General features: G+C 34.1%; 1 long non-coding RNA gene across 1 annotated transcript in view; it reads left to right on the forward strand.

The window, feature by feature from the left end:
* Nucleotides 1-21,637, forward strand: part of LOC110255477 — a 399,059-nt gene extending 377,422 nt beyond the window's left edge. Inside the window, exons 2-4 of the long non-coding RNA XR_002335838.1 lie at nt 11,299-11,359; nt 18,643-18,707; nt 20,752-21,637. This is a non-coding gene — a long non-coding RNA (uncharacterized LOC110255477). The remainder of the gene's footprint in view (nt 1-11,298; nt 11,360-18,642; nt 18,708-20,751) is intronic.

Consider the following 21,977-nt stretch of genomic DNA (forward strand, 5'->3'; position numbering starts at 1 on the left):
CTGATCTTTGTTGTGATCACTTCTGTTCATCAGAACTATGTTCATAGCTTGGAACTTCAAAGGTCCAAGTCTCAGTCTCTCTCCTCCAAGCAAAACATTCCATTGTTATGTCTAGTCCTTGGCAATTCAGACAAGTTTTTCTACACTTTACCTCTGAAGAGGAAGTAAGAGTGAGTTCCTCCTTTATTTGGGGAATGAGATGGATTCATTTTCTCTGTTTTTTTTTTTTTTTTTTTTTTTGGTTAGAACAAAATATAATCTATCTTACATTCAATTTTTTCCATAGAAGAAAACAATGTGTTTATAACTTAATATTACTAGTGTATCTAGTTTCAAAATTTAATGTAGTTTTCTTTAGTGACAAGTATTACATGCTGATGAAGAAATAATTTTAGCATAAAAGTCAAACTAAAAAGTATTTCATTCCTTTTCAAAAGTTGTATTTGCTATCAGAATCTTGTTAGATTATTTAATTCTGATTCACTTTTAACTTCAAATGTGAATATCTCAGAAACTGTTTCAGAAATTAATCATATTTCCCATTAGGGCTTTTTAGGGCTTTCATTTATCCCAGATATGTCCCTGCATGATATCATTTTATGTAGTTTTCCTGCCCTTTTCTTTTTTCTCCTCTTTTTTTCTCCCGTTCTTTCTTCTGATACGTTCCCTTCTCTTTCATTGACCCCCACCAGGCCTCCTCCTTCTCTCTTCCTTTTCTTTTCTCTGTTTCTCTATCCTTTCTCTCTCCTCCTTTCCCTTCGCTACTCTCTGCCCTTCCTTGCTAATCAATTTTTTTTTTTATTCTGTTCTATTTCCTCTTCACTTACTTTCTTCCTCATGCATCATCCATCCCTCTCTGATCACTGTCTTCTTCCTCACCTTCCTTTTCTTTTGGAACACTAGATTTTATTTTTTGTACAGACTATTTTTTAAAAATAGAAGTAATTCAGTACACTTAAGTAAAAATTAAACAATTTTAATGTTATATATCTTAAATGAACCTGAATATTAAAAGTATATTTCAAATAATATGTTTTATTTAAAAAATTATCTGCATGTCCTTAAAAATACAGACCTATGTTTATTACTTATATACTATTATTGTTGTTGTTTTGTTTTTTAGGGCCACGCCTGCGGTATATGGAGGTTCCCAGGCTAGGGGTGGATTTGGAGCTACAGCTGCCAGTCTATGCCACAGCCACAGCAATGCCAGATCCAAGCCATGTCTGTGACCTACAGCACAGCTCATGGCAATGCCAGAGCTTAATTAACCCACTGAGTGATGCCAGGAATCAAACCCATAATCTTATAGTTCCTAGTCAGATTCGTTTCCTCTGTGCCACAATGGGAACTCCAATTACTTATATACTTTTAATTCTGCTTGAATGGAGCATTTACTTTCTTCCAAACACCATGGAAATGCAGAGTAAAAACAAAACAAAACAACTGACCCCTTAATAAAGCAATTAATAATCTAGTAGGGATGGATTTGTATAAATGTATTCAGATAGCCATACAAATTATTGTCTAGATTCTAAATGTCTTTTATTATGTGTTTACATATTCTACATTATGTTATAGAAAAAATATTAATAGAGCCCATGTACATCGTCATCATCATCACTCTATCATAACTAATATCATAATCTGTCCAAAAAAAGGGCATTTCTTGCTTATCTGTGCAACTGCTATTGCACTAGTCCATTGTCTATACATACTAAATAGTTATTCACAAGAGTAATAACTTGCTATATGAACCTTCAAACCTAGGTAAGAATTGATATTGCATTATTCTAGCTCAAAATATTTCATTATAGTCTTTTCACCTTGTGCAGGTAAAGGACAAAATTTAGGACTTCCTCTGGCTAAAGATGTGATTGTCACTTTGGAATTAACAGAGTATTTTATTAACCTGCGCATATATTCTCTCTCTCCCACGAACACATACACCTACAAGTGAATTAATATATGTTCACAAGACAAATGTATATTTTTGTCTACAAATCATTGTGAGCACTGTTTACAGTTTTTTTCCTCATTTGATACCAGAATTTGTGTTTAATCTCTGAACAAAGGGAGCCCCCTTTAATTTATCTCCAAGGCACAATTAGGTCCCAGGTCTGCTAGTAAACAGTGCCATTCTCCCTGCAGATGGAAGCAGTTTTAGAGTTCAAATAGGTCACCTTCCTTTGGAGAGCTACAGAAGCAAAGGCAGAGCCTACAGATGGTACCTCATCAAAGCTCTCAGCATTTAATTAGAGCAGCATCTCAACAATACTGCCCTGATTTTCCCGTGTCTACAGTGGACGTCAATTCACAATTTAAAATGTTCTGCGCATTAAAGAAAAGAAAGCTTGAATAAATTATCTCCAAGGTGTGTTGCATTTTTAAATTTCTATCTTTTTATAAAACTATGAATAATTAAATATATGAACTGAGTAATAAAAGTAACTGGCAGAGAAAAAAAAATTAGCCTGTTTTCTTCTTTTTGGCTTTTTTGACACAATTAAAGATCATAATTGAGCAATTATTGCCCAGATGGCTATTTTCAACTACCCATTAGTAAATGTGGTCATTATTGCACTGAATGGAAGGCAAAAGAAGGTCTAGTCATAACGCAACAGTAATCCTTTTGGTTTGTGCTTAAAGGACATCTATTCACTGAGGAATCCAATTGTCTATGAAGAGTGAGCCAGATTTATGCCTGTGTCAACCAATGCCATGAAAATATGCAAAAACATGGTTTGGTTTTGTTTTCTGTTGACAAAAATCTAACAGGCCTATGATCAGGGTAATTATGCCTGGCTTGGCTTTAGAAGAAAGTTATGATTACATCATCATTTTTCTTCTATTTGAATTCATAATTACTTTTTCCCACTGTCATGTTTCCACTATCCTTCCTCAGGCTTTTGTTTATCACACCAAGGCAAACATTATTTGATGATGTCCATTGCCTTCTTTTTCTCTTTCCCTATTTGTAGTTCTCCCTCCTAGTTTTCCTCATACCAGAGGATTTTTTTAAGATTATGTTCAAAATTCATCTATCCTCTTATGAGTGATTTTCATGTATTCTGGGAAATCTCACTGAAGACAAGCTAGTTATGGTTAAAAGAAAATACTTCTAGTCTATCTCAATTACCTTGTTTTTCCTTATAAGCTGGGGAGGTGGAGTAGAAGGAAGCCTAGAAAAAGAGGCTGTTAAATCTTAATGAAATGTGTGACTTAGGGGAAATATTTAACCCATTGGAATGAATTTCCCTGACATGCAATGAACATAATAATGCTGAATTTGCAGTTATTGAGATTAACTGAGATGCTACATATAAAGTGTCTACCACAGTATGTAAATGTTTCCACATCAGCTCATTATATCTCTGGCCTTTCTTTTACTAGCCTTGGATGGCTTGATCTAGTTCGAATAATATCTCAGGAAAAACTGAAATAAGGATCTGTTTATATGTAAAGTACAATGTCACTGTACATGTGGAAGTACTCTGAGGGTAGAAACAAATCATCACTCTATCCAATACAGTATGCTATGTGTGGTAGCTGTTAAGTCAATATTTGTTAGGCTGAATTAGTTATTTGTGTTATCTAACCATTCAATAAAATAAAAAGTATATACCACATATATAGCAGAGACCAAGAATTCTTTTCCTTTATTTTTGCCTTTCAATTTTTTTATTGAAGCTTTTTTATAATGATTTTTATTTTTCTCCATTATATCTACTTTAGAGTGTTCTGTCAATAAGTATTTTTCAATACTTATTTAAACAGAAATTATTCACTAACATTTTCCTAACAAATACAATTGTTTGGTTCTAACTATGTTGTCTTATGACTTTATAAAAATGAATTGAACATCTTAGGTGTACTTCATAGATGTAATCAATTAATAAAAGTTAGGTATTCACTAGATTGTCTCAAACTTTGATTAATATGCTAATTAAATGACTCTTCAAAAGTTTAAATTGCCTTTCTCACAGGCCCTGATTTGAAGTTACTGCATGATGTTGGTGAATGCATGATATTTTCATGCTACTACATTAAGTATTAGACAAACAGTTTTATTACAAATATGTACATTTCCTCTTATTTTGAATAGTAGTTAAGTTAGCAATTTTCCAAATGGCAGATTAAAAATATTTTATTAAAAATTCATGTAATAATGCCAAAAAATCCTATCAAGTTGTTTTGTGGATATTGAAAGATTGATTCTAAAGTTTATATGGAAAAACAAAAGATGCAGAATAGCCAGTTCAACACTGAAGGGAAGAACAAGGTCAGAGGACTGACACTACCTAACTTGAAGACTTAGTATAAGGGTATAGTTACCAAAATAGTATGGTATTGATCAAAGAATAGGTACACATATCAGTGGAATTGAAAAGAGAGCTCAGAAACAGACCTACAGAAATACAGTCAATGAACTTTGACAAAGAAGCAAAGAGAATATAATAGAAGATCGTCTTTTCAACAAATGATCTGAAGCAACTGGACATCTGTAAACACAAAAATTAATCTTAGACACAGACCTTACACCTTTCACAAAGATTAACTCAAAATGGATGATATACCTAAAGATAAAACGCAAAACTTCAAAACTTATAGAAGATAACACAGAAGAAATCTAGATACCTTAGGATTGCAATGATTTTTAAATAGAGCACCAAAGGCATGATCTATGAAAGAGAAAATTGATAAACTGGAATTCATTAAAATTAAAAACTTCTGCTCTGTAAAATACACTGTTAGGAGAATGAGAAGACAAGTGATAAACTGAAGGAAAGTATTTTCAAAGGATGCATCTGGCAAAGTACCTTATCTAAAAAATATACAAAAATCTCTTAAAACTCAACAAGAGAATAAATGGTTTTCTTAGAGCTCTATCACATTCCTTTAACTTGGGTATCTGTGGAGAAGTTTCTCAACATGTTAAGTTGGGGGCCATTTGACTTTCTTTCATTCCTTTTCACCCCTTCCCACAATCCTTCTTTGTGAATCGAGAAGAGGCTGATAGTTAGAGGGCCAGTTTTGAATGGTCTGCCCCCAATTATTCACAATTCAGTTTGGAACATTGGGTTCCTGACATCTAATTGCCCTGTGCTTTGAGCCACAAAATATAAGGTATCAGGTGAACATCTTTAACATCTTACGACAAGATAATTCCAACACTACCAGATGCAAGTCTGAGTGATTGATTTAGCTTTCCCATATGATATATGATTAATTATAATTTTTTCTCTACCTCCCATTCATTTCCCTCATACTTGCCAGAGGTCAAGTTTGTTGTTATCAGTGTATTATTTCCTCATTATTTTTTGGAGAATAAGCTAAATAAACATTTTCTCAGATTATCATATTAAATCAGGATTGGGACTTAATTCTGTTTTTAACTGTTTTCAAAAACTTTATAGAACTCTTCATTCATAGAACCTCTTATATGTCTTTCCTTCCTTCCTTCCTTCCTTCCTTCCTTCCTTCCTTCCTTCATTCCTTTCTTTTTCTCTTCCTTAATATTTTTAATTTCCTGGATACATCTAGGAGTCAAACTTTCTCACAAATCATTGGTTGTAGAAGAAAGATATCCTAATTTTTGCTATTGATTGTCACCAAAATATGATAGCAAAGCTGTTAGCGCATCCACCTCCTCCACAGGGATACACAATGGAATACTACTCAGCCATAAAAAAGAACAAAATAATGCCATTTACAGCAACATGGATGGAACTAGAGACTCATACCGAGTGAAGTAAGTTAATGTCAATTTTTAATATCTTGTACAAAAGAAAGAGAAGGTCCCTGATTATCCTCATGGTTTGTATTGTTCTGAATAAATAAACTCTTTCATTCTTTGCAATTCATTCAAAATATTCTTCACATCATTCAAAATATTAGTGTTGACTAATTAAAAATTAGAAAATTCTCTTTGCTGACAAGGGAACATGCAGTACATTAGAAATAAAACAAATACAATTTCAAAATCTTTGCTATTATTTAGATTCTGTAGTTCATTCTTACTGACTTATTTGTAATCCAGTTATATAATATATGCAGCAATAAAATAGCCTAATCCTTTTTCAGTAGAATATTGAATAATTTGTTATTTCCAATGCTCTTCCCAAAAAAAGTTGGGGCAGAAAAACCAAAATGTGAGTAATTTTTTAAGTTACTTCATCATTTGATTTTCTATGTTTTTCTTGATATGTACAAATACTGCTTCAGTAATTAGCAAACTCCTTATGAGAAAATTCAAAAATAAATTGTGCAAAAAAATGCCCACTATCCACACAGGTGCTAGGCTGGCTTGAACTCAATTTTAATACCATCTGGGAAAATGAGATCAGGGACAAAAAAGGAAAAAAAATAAAAAGCTGTTTCTTTTTTGCTTTCTGAACAGCATGTGAGAGGATTTAGGTCAATATGTAAATGCTTGTGTACGTGAAGAGGAAGCACTATGAGCTAGTCCAGACACATTAAAGACTGTGAGCAAATTATTATTATCATATGGTATAAGAATATTGTATGGAAGAGAGAAGATTTGGTGATTTTAGATGTTATTTATTTCTTCTATGCAATTTAGGAGCATCCTAGCAGTTATGTTTTCAAGAATATAAATCATTTTTCCACTTAGAAATTCATCTCAAAATATTTCCTTTTATCTAGTCACCAAATGCTAAATAGGACCATAAATTGATTCCCTGTCCACTAATTCTCTTTTTAACTTTAGTATATTCAGGAATTCATTAGAGGTGACAAATTCTAAGCAGCACAAATTCTAAGTATCCCTCTATTATCAAAAATAGAAATCAGTGCCTACATCTTTCAGATTATCTCCATGTGTACTAATTTGTATAGAAGAACATAATGTTTGTGTTGTTTGGTGAACAGTGCTGAAAAATAGGTGCTTGATTACCTCGTTGGGTACTATCCTTCGCATGCAGGGAAGCACATAGGGCTCTACCAGTGTGGGAATTCTCATCTCTAACAGGCTTATCCTAACACAGTCTTGAAGCAGACTTTATGCAAATAGAACAGAACTAATGACCATATGCACAGCCTTTTGGAAAACTGCATAGAGCTCAATGCTTGGTGAAGATAATGGAAAGTCATCAGTCTTTCTTGGTAGAAGTCATTGTCTTGAACTACACATAGTTTGTAGAAGCCACTGCTATGCTTGTGAGCTCTCTTGTTCTAAGTATGGCATGTACACTCAGTGTATTTTAGGTGGTTACTAAAATACTCTCTCAAAAGGCTCCATCTCTCTCTGATTTCTCTAGGCTTATTTATACCCTCCTATGTTGTTTTGCATAGACATAAAAATATTGATCTCATACTATAAAAAATTCCACATTTTCTCACCTGTGGAGTTTAATCCCATTGGGAAAAAGAAAGTGTGGTATGTTTAAAAAATTTTTTTATGGTACTAGGTCTAAAACATAGAAGGCACTCAGTAAATATTTAGTAAATGAAATATGAATGTTACCTTGATATCTACTTCCAAATTAAATCCATTTAAATTTCATGGAAGTTATATTCTCATTGTCTAGAGAATCTGAAGAGTTTGGAATTGAAGGCCTTTTGACAATGATGGAATTAATACTTGTAAAAATTAAACTAGTGCAATATTACCTATGTTATGACATTACTGTCACAAATATTATAATTTTAGTTTGTGATTTTAGCATGGCAATAAAATTTGGGGGAATAGCTAAACTTATAAATATAATACATAACAATTATAAACAGCTTGATTTACATAGTATAATTCATTTATAACTTTTCCTGTCTTCCTATTTGCTTTTGCTTTCTTAATCAGAGCTAATAGATGCTTAAGATATACTATTTTGACTCTCAGTTACCTACATGTTTTTTCCTAGTATTAATCTTTATAAAATATTTTAAAGGTCACATGGCATTTATTCCTTGGACCAGACATTTTTTGTTAACTTGGACCAAGAACACATTTCTCTCACATTTTCAGAGTGTATCAGAAGATTATCCATACTGCCCCTACAATGGGGCCACCAGTTCTCTTTTGGCACTGGGTGAAAATTATTCTTTTATTCTAATCGATATAATTCTCCAGAAATGAAATGCTTTAAAACAATGTATTTTAAGTTCTTCAGCACATGAGATTAAACATATTGATTTGTACTGGTTTACATCATCTACTGGACACTTTTTTCTATACGCTAAACCTCTGTGGCTCTATTATGTTTTTCATATACAAGGTTTGATATCCAGTTGGTAAATTACGTAAACCAAATTCTATAGAATATCAATTGCAGTGATGGAGTAAGTTCTGAGGTAATTCAACTGAGAACTATAATTATCACACAAACAATCTTTTTCATAGTTTTGAAAAGATTACTTGCAGAATAAAAATTGCTCAGATTTTTTTGTTTACCTATCATATCCTAAGAATTCTTGTAAGTACTTTACTTTTATTAATTTAATCAATCCTCCCAACACTCCTATGAGGGGGTTAATATGGTTTATATTAAAAGGAAATAAAGCACCAATGTATTAATTTCCTTGTCAAAGTTTCAAAAATAAAGCATCATAGCAGGATTGTTGGACCCGCGGGCTCTTCTCTAGAGTGAAATTCCAGGACCACAGAGGTGGCATCATTTGCAGCAGTTGAGCAGTACACTACCCGCACATCTGTACTTCAAAGTCCTGAGCACTTTTAAGTACCCAGCTATATTACCTCTCAAGTGAAATAGGCTCATATATTTTTCCAGAAGAACATTAAGACATATCCATGTGTTTGTAATTATATAAATGTATTAGTTGAATTATACCAAAATGCAGCAATTTTAAAGTTTCCAACCCTAACTCTACTAAAATAAAAATCAATTAGTTCAATAACACTTTTCTAACTGCATCCATGTTAATTTTTAGGGGAACAAGAGAATTTTTGCGGCCTATAGGGTAATGAGCAATCCTTCAATGATTATACCCTCAAAGCATAACATGATATAGACGACTAAAATAAAATAGATTCATCTTTTTAAAATGATTCTCTCTAATCATCTTAAAATAGGAAGTGCATACAGAACCATACCTTCTGAATAATGACTTTTGGACTTTCATGGCCAGGTGCAGGGCCAGGTGCTGGTTTGTCCCTGGCTATACACAGGTCACATTACTAGCGAACATGAATGTGCTGAGTGATTCATGTCAGCCCCTTTCAGAGCAATGCAGGTTGGTCCTGTTACTGCAAATCACTTTGCAAAGTTGGCCTCATGGAAGCCTTGACTATCCATACACATACTAAAACACTATTTTCAAAACATATGCCTTGATGTAATTTGAGTTGATGATCTATAATTAGTAAGAGAATTCTTAGTTCAAATAAAACATTAAAAAAAATCCTGCTTCTTAATTAACCTGTAATGCTTTGTACTTTGCATATGCAAGCTGGAAGGAGTCTATTTTTATTCCTAGATTAATTTTGCTAAGCCAATGAAATCAGAGATAAACTTAATTTTATATTTTAAAAGATCTTTAAAATTTTATGTATGAGGACTTATTTTTGTTCAATATCATTTATAAAAAGACTTTTAATCTATCAGACATTTTTTCATGTTTATCTGCTGTCTCAAAATATCCATGATTAGTACAACTATACAGAACAAATAAGCTTTTCATTTTTCTTTTTGCACATACTTATTTTATTGCAGGTTATGAAAATAGACTGGGGAAAAGCTGTTAATTACCTCAACCACTCAAACACTTGTCTTTAAGAAATATTTTTATTTGAATTTATTATGGAAAGTATGAAAAAAATCATACACGAATACACCTCGATAGTATTTTAGAATATATTAATCTTTGAATTTGCATTCATTTTTCTCTCTGTTGGAATCCTTTGTAGTTGCTTTTTTCCCTACTGGAAAATTCTTTCCTGTTATAGTCTCTTGCATTGCTCCTATGGTATCTTCTTCCAAGACTGTTCAAATGTCAACTTTTCAGTATGGCATTCTCTGACCTTACTCATTGAAAATTGTGATGCCACACCCTCCCTCTCTTCCATCATTTGGTGTTGCTCCAGCCTTATTTTTATCCATAGCGCTTACTACCACTTGACATACTCTGCATGTAGGTATGATTTCCAGTCTCCCCTGAATGGAATGTAACCTCTATAAGTGCAGGAGTGCTTGTTTGGTGTATTATATGGTTATTATGGCTTATTTTGGGCTTACTGTCATATCCTCAGCTCTTAGAACAGAACTCTTGGTACATACTAGGTTCTTTTTTTTTTTTTTTCCCACTGTACAGCAAGGGGGTCAGGTTATCCTTACATGTATACATTACAATTACAGTTTTTCCCCCACCCTTTCTTCTGTTGCAACATGAGTATCTAGACATAGTTCTCAATGCTATTCAGCAGGATCTCCTTGTAAATCTATTCTAAGTTGTGTCTGATAAGCCCAAGCTCCCGATCCCTCCCACTCATACTAGGTTCTTAATAAATTCTTGTTCTCTTTAAATGCCTGTTCATCATAACTTTTACTTTTTTTTTTAACTTAATACTATATCTTGAGAACTTTCCAGTATCCTAAATATCCTTAGAAAATATAAATTGTAATATCTGAATACGCATTTCTGGTCAATCATATCATAATTTTTGGATATAATCTTTCATTTTTGGATATTTAGTTTATTTTCTCTAATATAAATTCTATGAGTGAGCATTCTCATTTGCTATGGTCTGATGTGTACCCCTCAAATTTGTATGTTGGAGAACTAATGCCCAGTGATGGTATTAGGAGGCAGGGTCCCTGGGAGTTATCCATGAGGATAGCGCCTTTATGAATGAGATTAATGATTTATAAAGGAGGCCTGAGAGCTCCCCTCTTCTTTTCCTGCCATGTGATGATACAGTAGAAGGAAAATCTGTGATGAGAAGAGTGCCTTCATGCCATCACACTGGCACCCTGATATTGGAGTTCTAGCCTCCTAAAACTGTGAGAACATAAAAACCATGAGAAATAAATTTGTTTACACGTTACCCAAGCTGTGGTATTTCGTTGTAGCAGCCTGAAATAAAACATTATTCAATTAAACGTTTCTCTCTCAGGATTTTCTTAGATTGTGAAGAAGTGACATTGCTGCTTTGAAGTATACAGACGCTTGTAATATATTGTCTGTTGTATTCAGAAATACTACTTTAAAGAGCCCTCGGGTGTAGGACTGTTTTTGTTTTCAAACATCCTCATTAGTCCTCCATATTAGGATTTTGAAATGACTTATAATTTGATAATAAAATACATTTCATTGATGTTTCAGCTTGGACCTCAACATTAATGCCCATGCTATTGGGAATTGCTGGAGAGACCAGAGAAGATCTGTAAGTTCACATTATTACCTCACCCAAAGTTTCAACATTTTTATTTGTGCTGCTTCTAAGAGGCCTAACTCTACTGAACACAAAGCCACCAGTGTCAGAAAAAAGAAACAAAAACCAACTACAGCTATTGAAGCATGCCTTCTCAGCAGAGGGGTAACATTCAAAGACACAAAAGATTATTATTCACATTATTATAACTATTTTCTCTTTCCAAAAAGAATATTTTTAGATATACTATTTCAGATGATGGAGTTGATACGCAAATAATTTATATGCTCAGAAATGTTGTAAATAACACTGAAAAAAAGAGCACTTAAAAGTGAGGCCTTGGGTACCAAGATATTTTTGGCCCATCAACTAAATTTTTTTTTTTTTTTTTTTTTTTTAGTCTTTTTGCCATTTCTTGGGCCGCTCTCACAGCATATGGAGGTTCCCAGGCTAGGGGTTGAATGGGAGCTGTAGCTGCCAGCCTACGCCAGAGCCACAGCAACGTGGGATCCGAGCCATGTCTGTGACCTACACCACAGCTCACAGCAACGCCGGATCATCAGCCCACTGAGCAAGGGCAGGGATCAAACCCGCAACCTCATGGTTCCTAGTCGGATTCGTTAACCACTGCGCCACGACAGGAACGCCTCAACTAAATATTTAAAAAAAAATATTTAAACTGGTAAGTCTCATGTTTTAAAGCATGTGAAACATGATAATATTATAAATCATATTTTTGTAAGCAATACAATTCAGTCAAGGACCATGCTTTATACAGGTGTTGCCTTTTTGGCTTCCCCTTCCCTGTGTTGTAGTAATTCCCTTTTCTGTGGGTCTTGGCAAAGCTACAGGGCTCAGCTTTCATTACAAAAGCCCAGAATCCTAGATGCTTACTTTTTTCCACCTGCTTCAACAATATCAGAGAGTAGGTATGTGGTCAAAAATCCAGTTTTGACCTTCTGTATTAGACTACTTGGATTGTCATAACAGAATACCACAGATTAGGTGTCTGAAACAACAGAAATTCACTTTCTGACAATTCTGGAAGTTAGAAGTCCAAGATAAAGGTGTCATGAAGACTGGTTTCTGGCAAGAATTTCATCCTGATTTTTTTGTAAAAACTCATTTATGAAAGGTTGTCAAAATAACCTTCTCACGGTGTCCTCACATGGCCTCCTCTTTATACTTGTGCAAAAGAGAGAGAAGGATTGCTGGTGTCTTTTCCTTTTCTTGCAAGAATAACACGCCTATCAGATTAGGGCCCCACCTTCATGACTTCATTGAACTTTAATTACCTAAAATTAACCTAAAAGCCCTGTCTCCAAATACAGTCCTAATGAGTGTTAAGGCTTCAACCTATGAATCGGGGTGTGTGTGAGGGGGAGGGGGAGGAAGCGGTTCAATCTATAATACCTTCTGTATAGGACCAGAATCTAAGATGGGCAATGAGTCACAGTAAAATATTACTCTTGGCTGAAGTGATGGTGTCTGCAAGGGCATCTCATTCTCATTGGTGACTAGCTAACCATGCCGTTGCGATGTAGTTACAGCCTAGTTCTGACTGCCTAGCTCTTCAGATCACAGGCCAGAAAACGAAGCCTTTCCCCCCACCTTTCTAAGCTGTTCTAGAAGCTTCCTCATAGTCTTTCAATAATTTCTATTTCAAATTTAATTAGCCTGAATCAGTTTCTGTTGCAGCTGCTAATAACCCTAACTGAAACAGAATTTTTAACCTAAAATTAAAATATCACTGCAAATATAATAGGTGATTGAGGTGTGTGTCTCTGATGAGTGCTTTCATCTAATACAAGGTTAATTGCCTAAAGAGAACTCTGATAAGTAGGGTAGGGAAAATAGGGTATCATACTAAAAAGATTAATTAAAACAATAGTTAGAGGTCATTACTTAAATGACTAAGGATTAGTAGTTTGAATAATAGAAGTCATTTTGTAGCCTTGACAGACATTTCACTCACATTTATGTATGTATGTGGGAGGCTGAAGATGGAAATTATAATATCACTTATTTCTATAAAACATATTTTTACTTTTCTGTTTCACCAAGAGTTTATCATTGTTTTGGTAGAGTCACTTTCTTATACCAACAGTACAACAAAATCTCTTATATTGACAGTGCATTTCTATTTGGCATATTACAAACCTCTATTCTAGAGTGTTTGATGTTTCTTCTCATCTAAAATAGAAACTTTAGTAATTTGTCTATTCTATTTTTACCTATGTTTTATAAAGCTATATTTTGCTGCAGTCTTGACAACGAAATTTCCCCCCTGTTTCAGAGAAGTTATTTCTTTCAGTATCATTCTTTCTGTTGAGATGACATTGATCCTCAAATATTTTTTCCCTCCAGAAAATAAATTAGTATGGCCTTACCTATATAAATCCCTGCGTCGGGGCTCCTGAGCCAGAGCTCTGCAAAAGGAAAGATTCTTATACAGATTCCATTAGATCCAGTAGACAGCCTGCATTGCCAGAGAAGTGTTATTTATAGCAGCCCTTCAGGAGATAAGAAAGAGAAGTTTCCTTGACTTTTCTGACTGATAACATCTTCAATTTGTCACAACACTCATTTGCAACTGCAGGAGAGCAATTCCTACTGATAGACAGTAAGTTCTCATTAGAACAGATCTTATGATGTCTATTACAAAGAGTATTTTTTCTATTTTATTTACTATTTTTTAAATAGAAAGTTTATTACAGATTATATCCTATTAAATTTATTTTTTGGTTCCCTTTTTAATAATATCATAATAGTTAATATTTTTTACTTGTTTATTTTCTATCAGATGCTGTACTAAACTTCACATATGTAACATTTAATTCTTGAAAAATCTATATGACATGCAGTATTATGGTCATTTGGGGCTAAGAAAGTTGAAATTAAGGAAACCAATGAAGGCTTAAAATTATACCTTAAGCATTATATTACATTGCTTTCTTTAAAGTGATCAGTGAAAGCAACCTGAAAATTTTAAGAGGTTATGAGGAAAGTCATGATTGTACATTGGCAAAAGTCAGACATTGCAGTATAACATATACTCTGGGTTGGACAGCCAGTGTTATAGCTATGATTTGGCAACCATCCTACATATCACTACCAAATGCATCTTACATTTTCTTCCCATGTTCAAAGGTTACCCTTGCTGTTGAATGGAGTTCAGTCTCCTAAACCTTGTACCTAAAGCTATTCAAGTTTGATTCTAAACTCCATTTTTTTTTACCATTTTTATTCCAATATATACCCTATATTCAAGACAAAATAGACTATTTGTTCTTTCTCAAAATGGCCTCTGTAACTTGGATTGCATGAGACTACCACCCTTCTTTTTTTTTTTTTTTAATGATAACCTATTCCAAAATGTGCAATGAAATCTTTGATATCTTTTTAAGTGGAATTGACCTCTTCCTCCTCAAAAGGTTATGTTATATTCTTTTGGCTTTAATTGTGGTAATTACTAAGCTTAGTTATTTCTGTATATTTTTCTCTCTCATACTAAATTTTAAGCTCATCTTTAAAAAATTTATAGTTGATTTACAATGTGTGCCCATTTTTGCTGTATAGCAAAGTGGCTCAGTCATAAGAATATATACATATATATATATATATTTTTTTAAATATTTTCCATCAGGGACTATCCCAGGAGATTGGATATAGTTCCCTGTGCTATGGATTAGGACCTTGTTGTTTATCCATTCTAAACATAAGAGCTTGCATCTACTAAACCCAAGCTCCTAGTCCTTTCTTCTCCCTCCCTTCTCCTCTTTGGCAACCATAAGTCTGTTTCCTATGTCTGTGAGTCTGTTTCTAAGATCAGTTTATTTGTGCAATATTTTAGATTCCACATATAAGTGATATCATATGGTATTTGTCTTTTTCTTTCTAACTTCACTTAGTATGAGAATTTCTAGTTGCATCCATACTGCTATGAATGGCTCTTTTTTTTTGGCTGAATATTATCCTTTTGTATATATGTACCACTTCTTTATTCATTCATCTGTTGATGGATACTTATGCTAATTCCATATCTTGGCTATTGTTAACTAGTACTGCTAGGAACATAAGAGTGCATGTATTTTTTTTTGAATTATGGTTTTGTCCAGATATATGCTCAGGAGTGGAATTTTTGGATCATATGATAATTCTATTTCTAGTTTTCTGAGGAAACTTCAAAATGTTTTCCATAGTGGTTACACTAATCTACATTCCCACCAACAGTTAGGAGGGTTCCTTTTTCTCCACATGCTCTCCAGCACTTGTTATTTCTAACCTTTTTTTTGTGTGTGTTTTTTCTTAGGGCTACACCCACAGCATGTGGAAGTTCCCAGGCTAGGGGTCATATTGGAGCTGCACCTGCCAGCCTTCACAACAGCCGTGGCAATGCTGGATCTGAGGCACATCTGCGACCTACACTGCAGCTCATGGCAATACCAGATCCAAGTTGCATCTGTGACCTACAATACAGCTCATGGCAACACTGGATTCTTAACCCACTGATTGAGGCCAGGGATCAAACCCACTTCCTCCTGGATATTAGTCAGGTTCATTACCTCTGAGCCACAACAGGAACTCCCTCTAACTTTTTAATGGTGGCTATTCTGACTGGTGTGAGTTGGTACCTCATTGTAATTTTAACTTGTATTTCTCTAATAATTAGTGATGTAGAAAGCTCATCTTTTTACCTCTTGCATTTTCCCTGGGTTATAACATGAGTAACTTGTGAGGCTATCTTCAAACTGAGAACAAATATATAAACTTAGTACTTAAAGAGTTTAACCCCATTGAAACCAAGGCCATAAGAACTACTTTCCTAGCATTCTTTCTGGAAAAAAAATCACGATGCAATAGTTATTATATCAAATATCAGTTTTCAAGATTTTTATATGTCTTTTTATGTGTCAGGAGGGAAATACATGATTAATAGAGATATATCCAAGAAAACCCCTAAACTATTATTTTCTTTGAAAACCTATATAGTCACATAAAACTCTTCTTCAAGCCCTAGACCATACATGACTTTCTTTCCCCCGCTTTTGTTTTCCTGAATCTGCTCTGAAAAGCCCAAATAAAACATGTGGCAATTACATATACCTTATCAAAGAATGAGGAGGGAATGAACTATAAAATCAGAATCTTCTTTAGGAGATTTAAGGACAGGATACCCTGGAAACTTTCTTATATTAATAAATAATGTTCTGTCTATTACCAACTAGTTTTCTTGGCCTTCCTTAATCACTAGAAATTGGTAAGAGGCCAAAAAAGAAATTCAGGAGAGGCTTTATTTGGGGCCCCTGCTGCAGCAGGGAAAAGTGATAACAAGTATCTTGTTCCCTTGCCCACTCCCCAAAGTGGGGGTTGAGCTGGTCCCTTTTATGGGTGGGTGCAGGGGTTGGCTGGAAGGGTTTTAGGTGGTTTGCCCACCCCTTTGGTGGAATTGAGTGCAGGTGACATATGCAGACCCTATTTTTGCTCCTGGTTCTTCAGAAGTGGCAGTTGGGCTTTTTGGTCTTTTTGTATCTTACTGTCCATGGCTTGCTTCAACTGCACATGCACACAGTTATTTTTAGTTCCATATAGTTCCTTTGTATTTTGTGGCTTGAGAGGATGCTTGCTCAAGTGCAAACACTGCAGTAAAGGGTCCCAGATCCCAGGTCCCAAGTCCCAGCCTCTCTCATGTCTAATAAATATCAGGAAATTCATCAGGTTGTAATTACCCCTTTAAAACCCTAATGAGGAAGAGAAAAATTCTTTATAAACAAAAGGGCACACTTGGTAATTAAAGGTAGAAAAAATAATAAAATATGTTAATACTATGGAATTATAATAGAAGTTATGCCTTTTATGTTCTTTTGAAACTTGTTCTCAAGTTTTGAACATAAAGTCAGTGTTGACATGTTCCCAGTTGCTAACTCATATCATCCATCAGAAGGTATTAATAGCTGTTATTGAACTATTAGAATTTGCACTATCTTCTTTTGAACTCATAGTCTTTCTCTAGAAACTACAGAGGCAGCAGGTTTATTTGTGAATACTCATATTAATAGGGCCCAAGCATGTATAAATCCATGTTCCCAAACAGAAGCTTACTCTTCCCATCTTAACCATCTACCTCAGGGCATCCAGATGGGCCTTTGGTACATGTATTTGCATGACCCCATCCACACATCTAAAGTCCATTCATGTTCCCTCTCCCTCAATCAGTTGCAGTTTCTTGGCTTCCCCTTGGATTGAGAAGTATACACACTGCAGCAAATGTATCTTCTCTAGAACATACTAGATAAAGAAGTTTGTACAGAACTTGTAACAGGCCATTTGAGAAAAGAACTCAAAAAACTTGTGTTATCTAGAGCATGACCTAGAAGAGAAGGGGCCTCTGGTTGGCTGTGTCATCATGGACCTTTCTTCTTACCCTGTGAAAGAGGGTGGCTTCTCAAATCAAAAGTAATCTAGTATAAAATACCAGTGAGTATTTTAGAAAAAAAAATGGACTTTTATGTAATTAAACTTTTTTTCAGTAGCTATTGCATTTAAATTAGACCTTTCACACTAGTTATTTCCATTGTGGATCTATATGGATAAATTCTATAAATTAGTTTATGTCAAATATATTTTACAATGTTCTTTGGCTCCCCTGAAGCAATTATATAAGGATAAAATACAGCTTCATACTTTATAGCTGCATCTTTCAAACTGAAAACCATTAGCCCTTATGACCTTTCCCAAGTTGCTCAATATATCTGTGACTTTGTTTATCTAAGTAGTAAGCAATTCCTTCCAATTATAAATACTATTATTAGAAGTAAATGGGTGAAATCGTATAAAACCTCTATAAATTATATTTGGCAACAAGCAGAAATAGTTTGAATGGAAACCTTTAAAGTTAATCTCAAGTTAGAAAATGAAAATGTAAAATTAATTTTAATTTTAGATATATTCTCATTGATGCTGATGAGACTTTTGTTAAAATGATAGTCATGTTTACTTCGTGGAAAGAGCATCCCTTAAAAAAGAAAAACAAACAAACAAAAACCAAGCTAGTTGTTAAGAACTGTTAGCACGAAAGTTAACCAAAGATAACTCGCTAGAACCATTCTTGGGGACACACATAATTGATATATTCTTCCCTGTGCTTAATTTGTTATTAAATTTAACACTTCACCTGACAATAGCTAGAACTGATATACAAAGGTTAAACCAATTTGTCTTCCATTGGCAACAAATATTTATCTAACACTCAAAATTTAATCCAAGAGAAATAATTTACCTTCTCTTTGTTTCAGCTGCCTATCTGTAAAGCAGGACAAATGGTGGTCATTCTGTACCCAGTTTTAGAACTGTCATTAAGGTAAATCATAAAACACCCATGACAAACTTGACGTTTTTTGAGAAAAAAAATGACTCATCGGTGCCTTTTTTTGTTGTTTTATGCTTCTTTTCCTCTTTATTCCTCCTTCCTCACCCTTTTCATTATTAAAGTGGCATTTAGAATTTTATTTTAATTTTTCTGTTTTCTTTTCGACATATTTACAATGGTTTTCCCATGGTTTGTAATATAAATCACTAACTTAAGAATAGTTATGTTATCATTTTAAGATAAATTTAGAAACCTCTCATCCTTAGTATGTCTCCGTTCCGTATCCTTTATGTTGTAGTTATACATTATACATCTAAAAACTTATGAAACTCACAATATCATAATTGTTTTAGTTTTTTATTTTAAAATAATTTATTGAGAAATTTAAAAAGACAAAAATAGGGAGTTCCCTGGCAGTCTAGTGGTTAAGTATCTAGCTATGTCACTGCTGTGGCCCAGATCACTGCTGTGGGCAGGTTTGATTCCTAGCCTGGGGAACTTCTGCATCCTGTGGATATATGGCCAAAAATACATAAAGAGATAAAAGACAAAAATTTTGTTTTAAATTCTATTCAGATATTTATCCTTTTCCAATGTTCTTCATGTTTTTTTCTGAGGATCAGATTTTTTTATCATTTCCTTGAGCCTAAAAGACTCCCTTAAGCATTCTTATAGTACATATCTCTGGCAACAAAATCTCTTCATTTTCTTTTATCTAAAAATGTGGTGTTTTTCTTCATTCTTGAATTTTTTTTGTGAATAAAGAATTTTATATCTACAAACTTCCATCTTTCAGCAATTTTAGATGTTTTTCTTCTGTTTTCTCATTCCCATGGTTTCCGGAGGTTTTGTCCTTCTAAGAACTTAACTGAATGTACATTGTACTTCTCAATATCATCTAATATGTGCTTGTGGCTGTATTTTTTATATTATTTTTCTCTGTGTTCCTCACTTTGGATAGCTTCCATTGATCTATTTTCAAGTTTATTTACTCTTCTTTCCTGTCCCTTTGGCTAAATCATACAGTTAACTTTTCATTTCACTGAAAAATTATTTTTTAGTTCTAGAATTTCTTTCTATTAAGGCTTTTCATTTATCTAAGATTTTTCATGCATTCAAAAAGTGTTTTACTTCACTGAAAATAGTTAAAACTCACTTTAAAATATTTTGTCTCAGTTTCAACATCTGTTTCCTTTCAAGGTCAGACTTGGTTGATAGCTTTACTTTTTAAAGATATTTCCCATTTTCTTGGTTGTTTATATGTCAAATAACCTTTCTCAGTATTCTGTTAAGTTTTAGAAATTTTGGATTTATTACTTTCTGTGATGAGTTCTGCTTTCTTTGTTTGATCAGGTGGTTTTCTTCAGAAGACTGAAATACAATTTTTGTTTTTTATGCAGTATTTCCATTCCTTGTTCAAAAAGTTGATCCCAGTAAGGGTCCCCTCAAAGTATGTTTTGTGCATGTGTAATTCAGAGTTTAGCAAGAGATGGGGGTACACAGTTTAGAGATCTCTCTCTGACCTCAATCCCTTTTATCTACATTTGGGCTTAGAAATTTTTTTCCTAAGTCCTCAGGACACAAAGAATGGTTTTTTCACATGCAAGCCCTCCTCCTCCAAAGTTCCTACCCCCTAGACTGTTTTTAGCCCCAGGCTAAATGTCAAAAAGATAGGAACTCAGTTCTCTATCTACCCTCCTGAAAATGGGTATGCTTTTCTATCATGGTCTGTCTACTTATGTTCACTATCCAGGATCTTTTAGGTGGTATCTTCAGTCTGAATTTAGGTATTACTTAACAGAGAACAAACCTAACTCCATATTGAATTTATTCCTTTAGCTCTAACTGTTGTGCTCTATTGCCTGTGCTCAGTTATACTGGTTCTTTGCCTTGTAAAAGATGTCACCTGAAACTTGAAATACAAATGATAGCCTATTCTCAAGCCTTGACCTTTTAAGATATAACTCTTTTCCATTCATATAGAGATAAAAAGTTTCAGAAAGAGAATAATAATCATCTTGTTGGAATTTTACAGGAACATTGTGGCCAGACCTACATGGACAAACTGCAAGAACAAAGGATTATGGCATCAAGAATTTGGCAACAACCAGCCATACCTCTTCCCCTTTTAGTATAAAAGTCTGATAAGATGGTTCTTTGGGACACTGGTCCACCATCTTCTGGGTCTGCTGGCTTTCTGAATAGAGTTACTATCCCTTGTCCCAACAACTTGTCCCTCAGTTTATTGGCCTGTCATGTGGTGAGCACTATGAACTTGGTCTTGGTAACATTTTATCTTTGGCTGAGTGGCTTTAAGTCTGTTTTGTACATGCCTGATTTGACAATCAGTCAGAAGTGTGGGTAGAAAGAGTTCAAAGATCTCCTCCCTGGCTTTCTCCTATCTCAGATTTTCTCTCTCTTTAGTGTTCACAATTTCCCTGCTTCAGTTTTCTGTGTCACCAGAATGGTAAGATTTTAGGGTGAATTCCCTATCAGAATCTGTATCATTGGTTCACACATCACTATCTACAAGTAGTTACTATGCGAATTATGTCTAGATGAGGTAATCTGGTAGGCTCTTAGCCCCTCAAACCCAGAACCTTGATTTTTATTTAATACTTTCATTGAGATGTGATTGGTATATGACAGAGTTCACATACTTAAGGTGGACTATTTTTCCTATGTGTGTTTGCCTGTGAAATTATCACCATAATCAAGATAGTTAACATGTACATCACTCCCCAAACTTCCTCCTTCTCCTTTGAAATTATTGCCTCCTGCCCATCCCTGAACTGCTCCTTCTCTATCCTCCCCAAGTGACCATAGATCTGTCTTCTATAATTATGGATTTGTTTTCAGTTTCTAAAATTTTATGTAATAGGATCCTGCCATGCATATTTCTTTTTATTGGCTTCTTTTGTTAAGCATAATCTTTTTTTTCATCCATGCTATAATTTCATTTTTATTACTAGGTAGTATTTCATTATATGGATGTGCTTTTGTCAGTTTATTTATTTACCTGTTGATGAATATTTAGGTTGTTCCTGGTTTTTAATCATTATAAATAAAGCTTCTGTAAATGTTCATATATGTCTTTTTTACGGTCAAACACTTTCATTATTCTTGGGTATAAAAACCTAGAATTTCAATGCCTGGGTCCTATAGCAGGATAAGTTAAAAAAAAGAAAAAAACTTTATCAGAATCTGACAACTTGCTTTTCAAAGTGGTTGTTCCATTTTATCTTACCACCGTCAGTGTTT

Source organism: Sus scrofa, chromosome 9 (assembly GCF_000003025.6).
Source record: "Sus scrofa isolate TJ Tabasco breed Duroc chromosome 9, Sscrofa11.1, whole genome shotgun sequence".
In the NCBI taxonomy this organism is placed as follows: Eukaryota; Metazoa; Chordata; class Mammalia; order Artiodactyla; family Suidae; genus Sus; species Sus scrofa.